Source organism: Carettochelys insculpta, chromosome 6 (assembly GCF_033958435.1).
Source record: "Carettochelys insculpta isolate YL-2023 chromosome 6, ASM3395843v1, whole genome shotgun sequence".
Taxonomy (NCBI): Eukaryota; Metazoa; Chordata; order Testudines; family Carettochelyidae; genus Carettochelys; species Carettochelys insculpta.
This window is the reverse complement of record NC_134142.1, coordinates 76924269-76933373: the sequence shown is the minus strand read 5'-3', so window position 1 is coordinate 76933373 and position 9105 is coordinate 76924269.

The following is a 9105-nucleotide window of genomic DNA, read 5'->3' as shown; positions in this document are numbered from 1 at the left end:
CAGTGTTGACTGGAAACCTTTTCTGAAAGAGCTCAAAGCATTCTGCTTGAAATCATGAATTCTTTTGTCTTAAAAGTAACAAAAGTGACCTTGCAGTTGCAGTGTGTTCTTCCATAGAGACAGGCACTTATTATTTCTGTCACTATGGTTATTGTTCTAAGTAAAGATAAAAATGTTGATATTGTTAATGTTTCTAAATTTTTTTTTATCATCAAACAACCCTGGAAAATGACAAAGAACACACAGTTCAGCAGATAACCAGCTGCCTATGATGTGGAGGAAGAAGAAGAGCAGGAATGAGTTATTGGAGAACTATATATAAACAGTTTCAAAAGAAAAAAACTAAAATTTGTGACTGGAGGAAGCAAATGATGGAGGCACAAGAACGATTGCATGAATCAGTCATGAGCTTTATGGGCAAGCAGAGAGAGTTAATTAATTCAGTGCGTGAGAAATCACAAATAGACAGATCCATTCTGTGCAGGCAGATAGAATTAATTATCTCACTGCGTCAGTGATCCACGCATGCCCCCCACTCAAATGCCCCATGACATGTTACCCTAGCCATACACATTACCTTCTCTGTTTAGAGGCACAGCATCCCTAGGTCACTCCAGGCACCACAGAAACATGCCACCCTTACCCCATTCATTCTCCTCCCCTGGATGGGTTACTGCTTCCCCCAGTCAGTCCAGGCAGCATCAGTTTAGACCTCCCTCAACCCAGTCAGGCCAGTTTCCTGATCCTGGTTCAGTATCCCCATTCAATCAATCCTCCCGCCTTCCATACCTCATTCCGCCACACATTCAGCACCCTCCTCTTGTCAGGGATCCAGAATGGGGGGAGGAAGGCCATGGAGAGCCCAGCTTCCTAGCTCCAAAACATTAACACACATCAGAAGGCTAACCTTTGACTAATCATGAACTTATTATTCTTTCAAAAAGTAGAAGTCAGATCCTAGTGAAGAAAATACAGAGGCACAAACACTGCCAAATTAAATGTAAAAAAGTGATAAGAGCCAAAAAGGAGTTTGAAGAACAGCTAGCCAAAAACTCAAAAAGCAATATCAAAATATTTTTAAGTACATCAGAACGAAGAAGCCTGCTGAACAACCAGTGGGGCACCTAAACGATCGAGATACAAAAGGGGCACTCAAAGATGGCAAAGTGATTGCGGAGAAACTTAATTAATTCTTTGCATCAGTCTTCACGACTGAATATATTAGGGAGATTCCCAAACCAGAGCTGTCCTTTGTTGGTGACAGATCTCAGGAATTGTCCAAGACTGAGGTGTCATTAGAGGAGGTTTTGGAACCGACTGATAAACTTAACAGTAACAAGTCACTAGGACCAGATGGCATTCACCCAAGGGTTCTGAAAGAACTCAGATGTGAAATTGCATAATTGTTAACTGTGGTTTGTAACCTACCCTTTAAAGCAGCTTCTGTACCCAGTGACTGGAAGATAGCTAATGTAATGCCAATATTTAAAAAAGGCTATAGAGGCGAGCCCAGCAATTATAGGACAGTAAGTCTAATGCCAGTACCGGGCAAATTAACTGTCTGACACACAGAAGAATAAAAATTTGTTGGGCAAAAAGTCAGGATGGTTTCTGTAAAGGGAAATCATGTCTTACTAATCTGTTAAAGTTTTTAGAAGGGGTCAACAAACAAATGGATAAGGGGGATCCAGTAGATATAGCATACTTGGATTTCCTGAAAGCCTTTGACAAGGTCCCTCACCAAAGGTTGTCAAGTAAATTAAGCTGTCATAGGATAAGCAGGAAGATCCTTTCATGGCGGCAGAACTGGTTAAAAGGTGGGAAACAAAGGGTAGGAATAAATGGTAAATTTTCAGAATGGAGAGGGGTAAATAGTGGTGTTCCCCAAGGGTCAGTCCTGTGACAAATACTATTCAAATTATTCATAAATTATCTGGAGAAAGGGGTAAACTGTAAAGTGGCAAAGTTTGCAGATGACATCAAACTGCTCAAGACAGTTAGGACCAAAGCAGACTGTGAAAATCTTCAAAAGGCTCTGACAAAACTGAGTGACTGGGCTGCAAAATGGCAAATGAAATTTAATGTGGATAAATGTAAAGTAATGCACATTGGAAAAAATAACCCCAACTACACATACAATATGATAGGGAACAATTAAGCTCCAACTAATTGGGACAGAGATCTTGGAGCCATTGTGGATTGTTCTCTGAAAACATCCATTCAGTGTGCAGAGGCAGTCAAAAAAGCAAAGAGGATGTTAAGAATCATTTAAAAAGAGATAGAGAATAAGATGGAGAATATCTTATTGCCCTTATATAAAACCGTGGCACACCCACATCTTGAATACTGCATGCAGATGTGGTCTCTTCATCTCAAAAAGATACACTGGCATTAGAAAAGGTTCAAAAAAGGGCAACTAAAATGATTAGGGGTTTGGAACGGGTCCCATATGAAGTGAGATTAAAGTGACTAGGGCTATGCAGCTTAGAAAAGAGGAGACTAAGTGGGGGATATGATAGAGGTGTATAGAATTATGAGTAGCGTAGAGAAAGTGAACAAGAAAAAATTATTTCCTTGTTCCCAAAATATCTGAACTAGATGACACCAAATGAAATTAATGGGCAGCATGTTTAAAACAAATAAAAGGAAGTTTTTCTTCACACAGCGCACAGTCAACCTGTGGAACTCCTTGCCAGAGACTGTGAAGGCTAGGAGTATAAAAGGGTTTTAAAAAGAGCTAGATAAATTCATGGAGGTTAGGTCCAGTAATGGCTATTACCCAGGATGGATAAGGAATGGCATCCCTAGCCCCCATTTGTCAGAGGCTGGTGATGGATGACAGAAGAGAGATCACTTGATTGTTACGTGTTTGGTCCACTCCCTCAGTGGCACTTGGTATTGCCCATGGTTGGCAGACAGGATATTGGGCTGGATGGACCTTTGGTATGACCCAGCTTGGCTGTTCTTATGTTCTGAAGGGCTCTGGGATGGTCCTTCAGCAGAAGTCCCCTGCAGACTGAAATGTTCTTTCCACAGGGAATTTTAACTTCAGCTCTCAGTTCCTGAGAGACTGACCTTTTTGCTGTGGCAGGTGAGGCACTTTTTGTGGGGCTGAAACAGGCAGCAGACACAGTGAGAGAGTGGTCATTACAGGGATTGCTTGCAAAAAGGCACTTTTGGGAGTAAGGGCATTTCAAAGTTGCACAGATACTTTGAAGTGCCCATGGCTACATGGCTTGCTGGTGCTTCAAAGTTTGCAAGTTCAAAGTTCCCGTGGTGAGAATTAGCCTAATGAGGTGATGCATATGCACAGCAGCACGTCATTGCTATTCTCTGTTCAGGCTCATTTATATGCCCCCTTCAAAGGATGTGGCTAGTGTAGCCCCAGCGGTAAGGGAGTTAAAAAGGGAAACATTAACTAATTTTAGCCCATTAAGGAGAACAAAGAACCTAAAGCCAACTACTCTTTATGCTAATGATGTAGATAAGGACAACTGCAGTGCTAGACAGCCTTGAGGCAGACCAAGTGGGAGGCAGAGCATATGCATGGGCTCAATGCACACTGCTACCAAAAATCTCTGATTAGAGGTGTAGGGGTGCACATACACCTACAGTGGAGCACCTATAGGGATGCTACTTGAAGAACCATGGGCCTTCAAAAATGTAGCTCCTACAGCACGGCTAGTTTGGTATAGGAGCCAAAAAACAAACAAACAAAAACATGAATTAGTTCTGAAACATTTTTAGTAAATTAATTCCTTCAGTAGATAGTTTTTTAAAACTAAAAAAACCCTGCAAAATGAAGATGAACTGAAGAGTGGAGAAATAAGGGTGATTTTTCTCCCACCCAATGTCACCTCAGTGTGTCAACTTATGGACCAAGGTGTCACTGAAGTGTTGAAGAAAACATATTGGTGTAAATTTCTTAAATCATTCATAGAAGGTATTGATGATGAAGATATCATAGTAGAAAAATTGAAAAAAAAACCAACCCCAAAACCTAAAAGATGTCTATTGGAGGTTGGGAAGAAATTGAAGAAAACCCTGCTGGTAAGATCACAGAGAAAGCTACTTACAGAAGATGAAAATGGAAAAAATGAAGTTCAGCCTGTCAAAGAAACAGTGCAAGAAAATTGTGAAAATCTTTTGCCTTTATTGAAACTGATACCAGGCTGTGAAAATGTGAGTAACGGCAACATATAGGAATGGATGGATAAAGAACAACAACAAGAGCTGACTAATAAAGACATAATAGAGCTTGTGAATATGGCAATAATGATGATATGGAAGACGATAACACGAGAGCAGAGAAAATGGATAGAATGAGTCATAGTGAGGGACTGAAGGCTCTAGAAGCAGTACTTGTTTACTTTGAGCACTAAAGGGAAGTGACCATTACAGACGTACTGCTCTTCAGATGCTGGCGTGACCTTGCCACAAAAAAAAGAAAGGAAGCTCGAAACTGAATCCCAATCACTCACAACTTTAAATAAGAACTATTTTATTCACAAGATTATTATAATGCTATTTTTATTTGTGATTTTTATTTTTGCACTTGATGGCTGTGTTGTGTTTTCATTGGAATTAGTAATACTAGATTTGTGTGACTATTCTTTCATTAGTACTCCATATTATCTGATGTTTCCATTATCTGACCATCCTTCAGTCCTGTTTAGGTCCAATATTCGGGGACTGCACTGTTTAAGGCAGGGGTTTGCAACTCCTTGAATGCATGCCAGTCCTGACACATGAGTGATTTAGAGTGGTACATGGTGGGAGGTTAGCCCCACCTCTTCCCCCCATGCTGCATGGGAGGGGGCCAGAGTCCCCACCTGAGCATGGGGCTCAGGCTGGAGCCACCACCGCAGAGCAGGGCCAGAGCATGCAGCCTTAGCTGGAGCATGGGGCTGGAGCTAGGACCCCTACCAGAGCATGGAGCTGGAGGTGGGGACCCCACTGGAGCATGGGGCTGCCGTCAGGGATCCTGCTGGAGCATGGGACTGAAGCCAAAGCTTCCATGGGTGTGACGGATCGACGCCAGGGCTCCTGCTGGAATGCAGGGCCAGGGCCTCCCAACCAGAGAGCGGAGATGGAACACAGTGCCCTCACTGGAGTCAGCACTTTTGTGTACTTGTGGGGAAAAAACCATTTAAGATCCCAGCAAGAAATGGTCCTTTACATTTTTGAATTAATCCTTGATAAAACAATCCTGGGGTCACAAGCAGGCTACTATAACAGTTGTAAAAAGTACCACCAGCTGTCAAATTTCAGCACTCTGCCTCAGAGAGGCTGCTGACCCCTCTGATAGTATAGCCAAGAGTCTTTAGTGGAACAGGGAATTGAACTCAGGTCCCAAGATAATGCCCTAACTACTGCACCAGCTGATCCACCACTTTTGCTGGCTAGCCACCAAATGGCCTGATAGTCAGGTCTTTACTTCAAATTAGTCCAAGGCTGCAGTAAGTGCTGACGGCTCAAGAAGGGAGCAGGCTCAGGATGGTCCAGAGGGCACTGACAGCTGTCTTCCCTGAACCCCACCCCCTTCACCCAAGGCCCTGACCCTTCCAAGAGCATACCCTCAGTGCCCAAGGACCTTGCAATTCTGTCTGCTCTCCTGTTGATTGTTATGTAAACATTGGGAGGAACTGGGTTCTTTTAATGGTGATCTGAAATGCTAACTCCAAAGATGTACAGAGCACATTTAAAATAATGAGTGATCAGATTATATTTGTCTGTTTGATTTGCCTGGAAGGAGAATAAAAAACAAGAAATATCTTGAAAAAGTACAAAGAAGGCATTCAGTGTGTCTCCTTTTTTGTGGTGGTAAGTTAGAAAGAATACATGGTTGTCTATCCACCTTGCTAGTTCTGTTTACTCCTCTGGGGATTTTAACTCCTTTTCTAAAGAATTTGAATGTGAATTAATGCACCAAACACACAATATATGTTGTCATAACTGAACCATCATGGCAGTTTAACACATTGATAATCTGTGAAGTTAACTTATTCTGAATGTAAATGCCCAGATCAAACTAACCAGAGTTAAAATTGGGTTAGCAGCATATTTTCACATATATTAGTCAACTTATATGCAATAGAATTAAATTAAGTGCATTTGCAAATCTTCTGGAGGGAATCTAATTGCATGCTGTATGACTCCTCTAGGTACCTGATCTATTGTACACAGCACCAATTCATGGGATACAGCAAGACAAAAGAGCTTCATTTGCCTGGGCCAGGCACGCCCCCATGTGGATATTTCTAGCTATCCTAAAGAAACTTGCCAGCACTGTGACTGGTAATGATTCTCATCTAACCTTCATCTGCTGTTATTCGTTACACTGCTTTATGCCTGAAAACTGGAAAAATTAAAATTGAGTATAAAATATTTATTTGAACAGCACATGCACAAATGGAAGACCAGATTTTTTGGCAAGAAAAACTGAAGCACAGTTACAGAGCTGGCCTGACTTTCTAATTTTACACACGTTTCAGGAAGGAGGCAAGCCCTGGTGGTTCAATCTCTGCTGCAGAAAATGACTGAAAAGCCAGGAGTGCTGATAGGTAGCATATGACATCTCCATGGAGGTGCTTTCATTTGGAAATGTACAAAGAATTAAATACGTGCACTGTCCAAAACCATGAAAGCATAAATCCATTACCCAACAACACAAATCAATTTTATACCAGTTGCTGAGAAACAGTAAAGACAGGAAAATCAACAAAGAGTCCGGTGGCACCTTAAAAATTAACATTTAATAAGGCGTAAGCTTTTGTGAGATACAACTTCATCAGATGCTTGGAGTGAAAGAGAGCAATACAGAGATGGAAGTGTAACATCAGTGCTAATTAATCTGGGTGGATGTGGCTCACCTCCAACAGTGATGGGAAGGCAAGAGTACCTGAAGGGTAAATTACTTATTGTATGTACATTATTACTCATTGCTGACAGTGGGAGTCAACCAGGGATAAATGAACTAGTGCTGACTGTGATTGACCTGAAGGATAATTATACTTAACAACAGGCTCTGAAAGGGTGCTAAAGCCTGCAGGGTTAGCCTCTGTGAAAGTGATGACCTTCTAGTGCTAGTAGTACATCCCCAAATTGATACACACTGAGATCCCGCAAGCAAACCCAAAAGAGCCAGGGAGCAGCAGGGATGAAAGAGGATTTCTAAGGTTAATTACATTATTTATGCGACAAATGCTTCCTTGCCTGCCCACCCACCTAACCACCCACCTCACCTGACCTGATTAACGGGGACATCTAGTAGATGTCTGTGGATTAGTCTCAATATTGATTTTAGTTCTCCAGTTCATTTTTAAAGATGAGGTGGTAATTGCCAAGGTAACACATATTAAACCCTGAAGTGTATTTCAGATTTACATCCATAGATTCTTGTGCCTCTTCTTTATGTAACTCTCAAATGAGACATAAAGGTTTAGAAAAAAGACATAACCACTTTAGGTATCTCACTGCCAACATAAATATAAGCTAAGTAAAACTAGTCAAAATACTATATTTGTTTTAGTTATAAACTTAAAAATATTCAAAGATCAAAATCAGTCAAATAGTCTATTGCTTTCCTCGCTTACACCCTATATTTATGTCAAGTGTAATTTTGTTGTCATGGCTGCCTAGTCAACTGATTAAAATAACATTTCACTGCTCTCAGGACATCAGATTTATAAAAATTTATCAAAACCAAAGCACATTCATCATGTTTCATAAAAATAATCAGGAATGAAGAATCTATATCACTAGCCACACTGAAAGCTGGACTAGACACTTGTCTCTTAGGGATGATTTAAAAATTATTACATCAATTCTTCCGTGACATAGGGGACAGATGAGATGACTCACTAGGGATCCCTTCTAACCTAATGAATCGGATTCTGCAGCAGTACCACACAGTCTGAGGACTGTTTTTGCTATTCCTTATGATAAACTAATGAGGCTAATTCTTCTCCTATATTAGCTGGATCCCATCCAAAGCACTGAGTAATAAATTATATGTTAAAAATAATCTGTACAAACAACATGAAATATGAATATGAACTTGGGGAAGGATCACAATTTGCTAATAACATGTTCACTTGATAATAAAAGTCCTCCTCGTTTGCCTCAGCAAAAGTGCACTCTCTTTTGCCTTCCCTTGTGGGCAGAAAAAAAAAATCTCAAATCCATAATAAGCCCTTTCCTTTTAAAACTTATGCCTCTACCAATAAGATTCACCCAGGGCTTGATCCAGGTACCATTTAAGTCGACATACTGACTTCAATGGTCTTTTCTTCTGGCCCCCAAGTATACACAAATGCTATTTGTTTGCTTTCTAGGATATTGTACAAATGTGCTGCACCAAGATGAAATCCTGGACCAAATCACTTGTGTGCACTGTGCCTCATTAACCCACATGAGAAACTGCCTGCCGAAAAGGAAAGTAACTTGCTGAATATGTCAGAATATCTGCTGAAGATGAAGGAATGGTTACAAGCAAATATAGCATTTTACACAAGATGGAAAAGATCAAAATGTGAACCTAAAGGCCTCTCAGTGCCACCTGGAAAAGGGTTCACTCTTCAGTCAGCAATTCTATCAGTCCTGACCAACTCACTACATGCAACCTACTTATTTCAGAGTACAGGTTGAGCCTCTCTAGTCCAGCACTGTTTCATCCGGCAACATCTGTAATTCAGCAAGTTAGCTGGATAACCACTTATCCTGGGTGTGGCCAAGTTTCTTATGGTCCTATAAAGTTTGTTTACAGCCACCAGTCCTGGCTCTCAGTGTTCTATGTTGTTATTTACCTCTAATTTACCCATCTTCTAAGAGCCCAGTAAGCAGTGGAAGTGTTGGTCATGCTGCTAGACAATACTGACTTCCGATGGTAAATTCTCTTCTTTGGAACTGGTCAGGTCCTGAGGTTGCCAGAGAAGACATGGTCAACCTGTATTTCCAAAAAATGTCTTGTGAAATAGCAAATGGAAGTTAATGACACAGTGGTGATTTTTTCATATGCAATGTTCGTATATAATGGTATGTGAGGAATTATGTGTATCTACCCCTTTTATACCTTAAGGTCTATAAAAAGGAAAATCAAGTTGT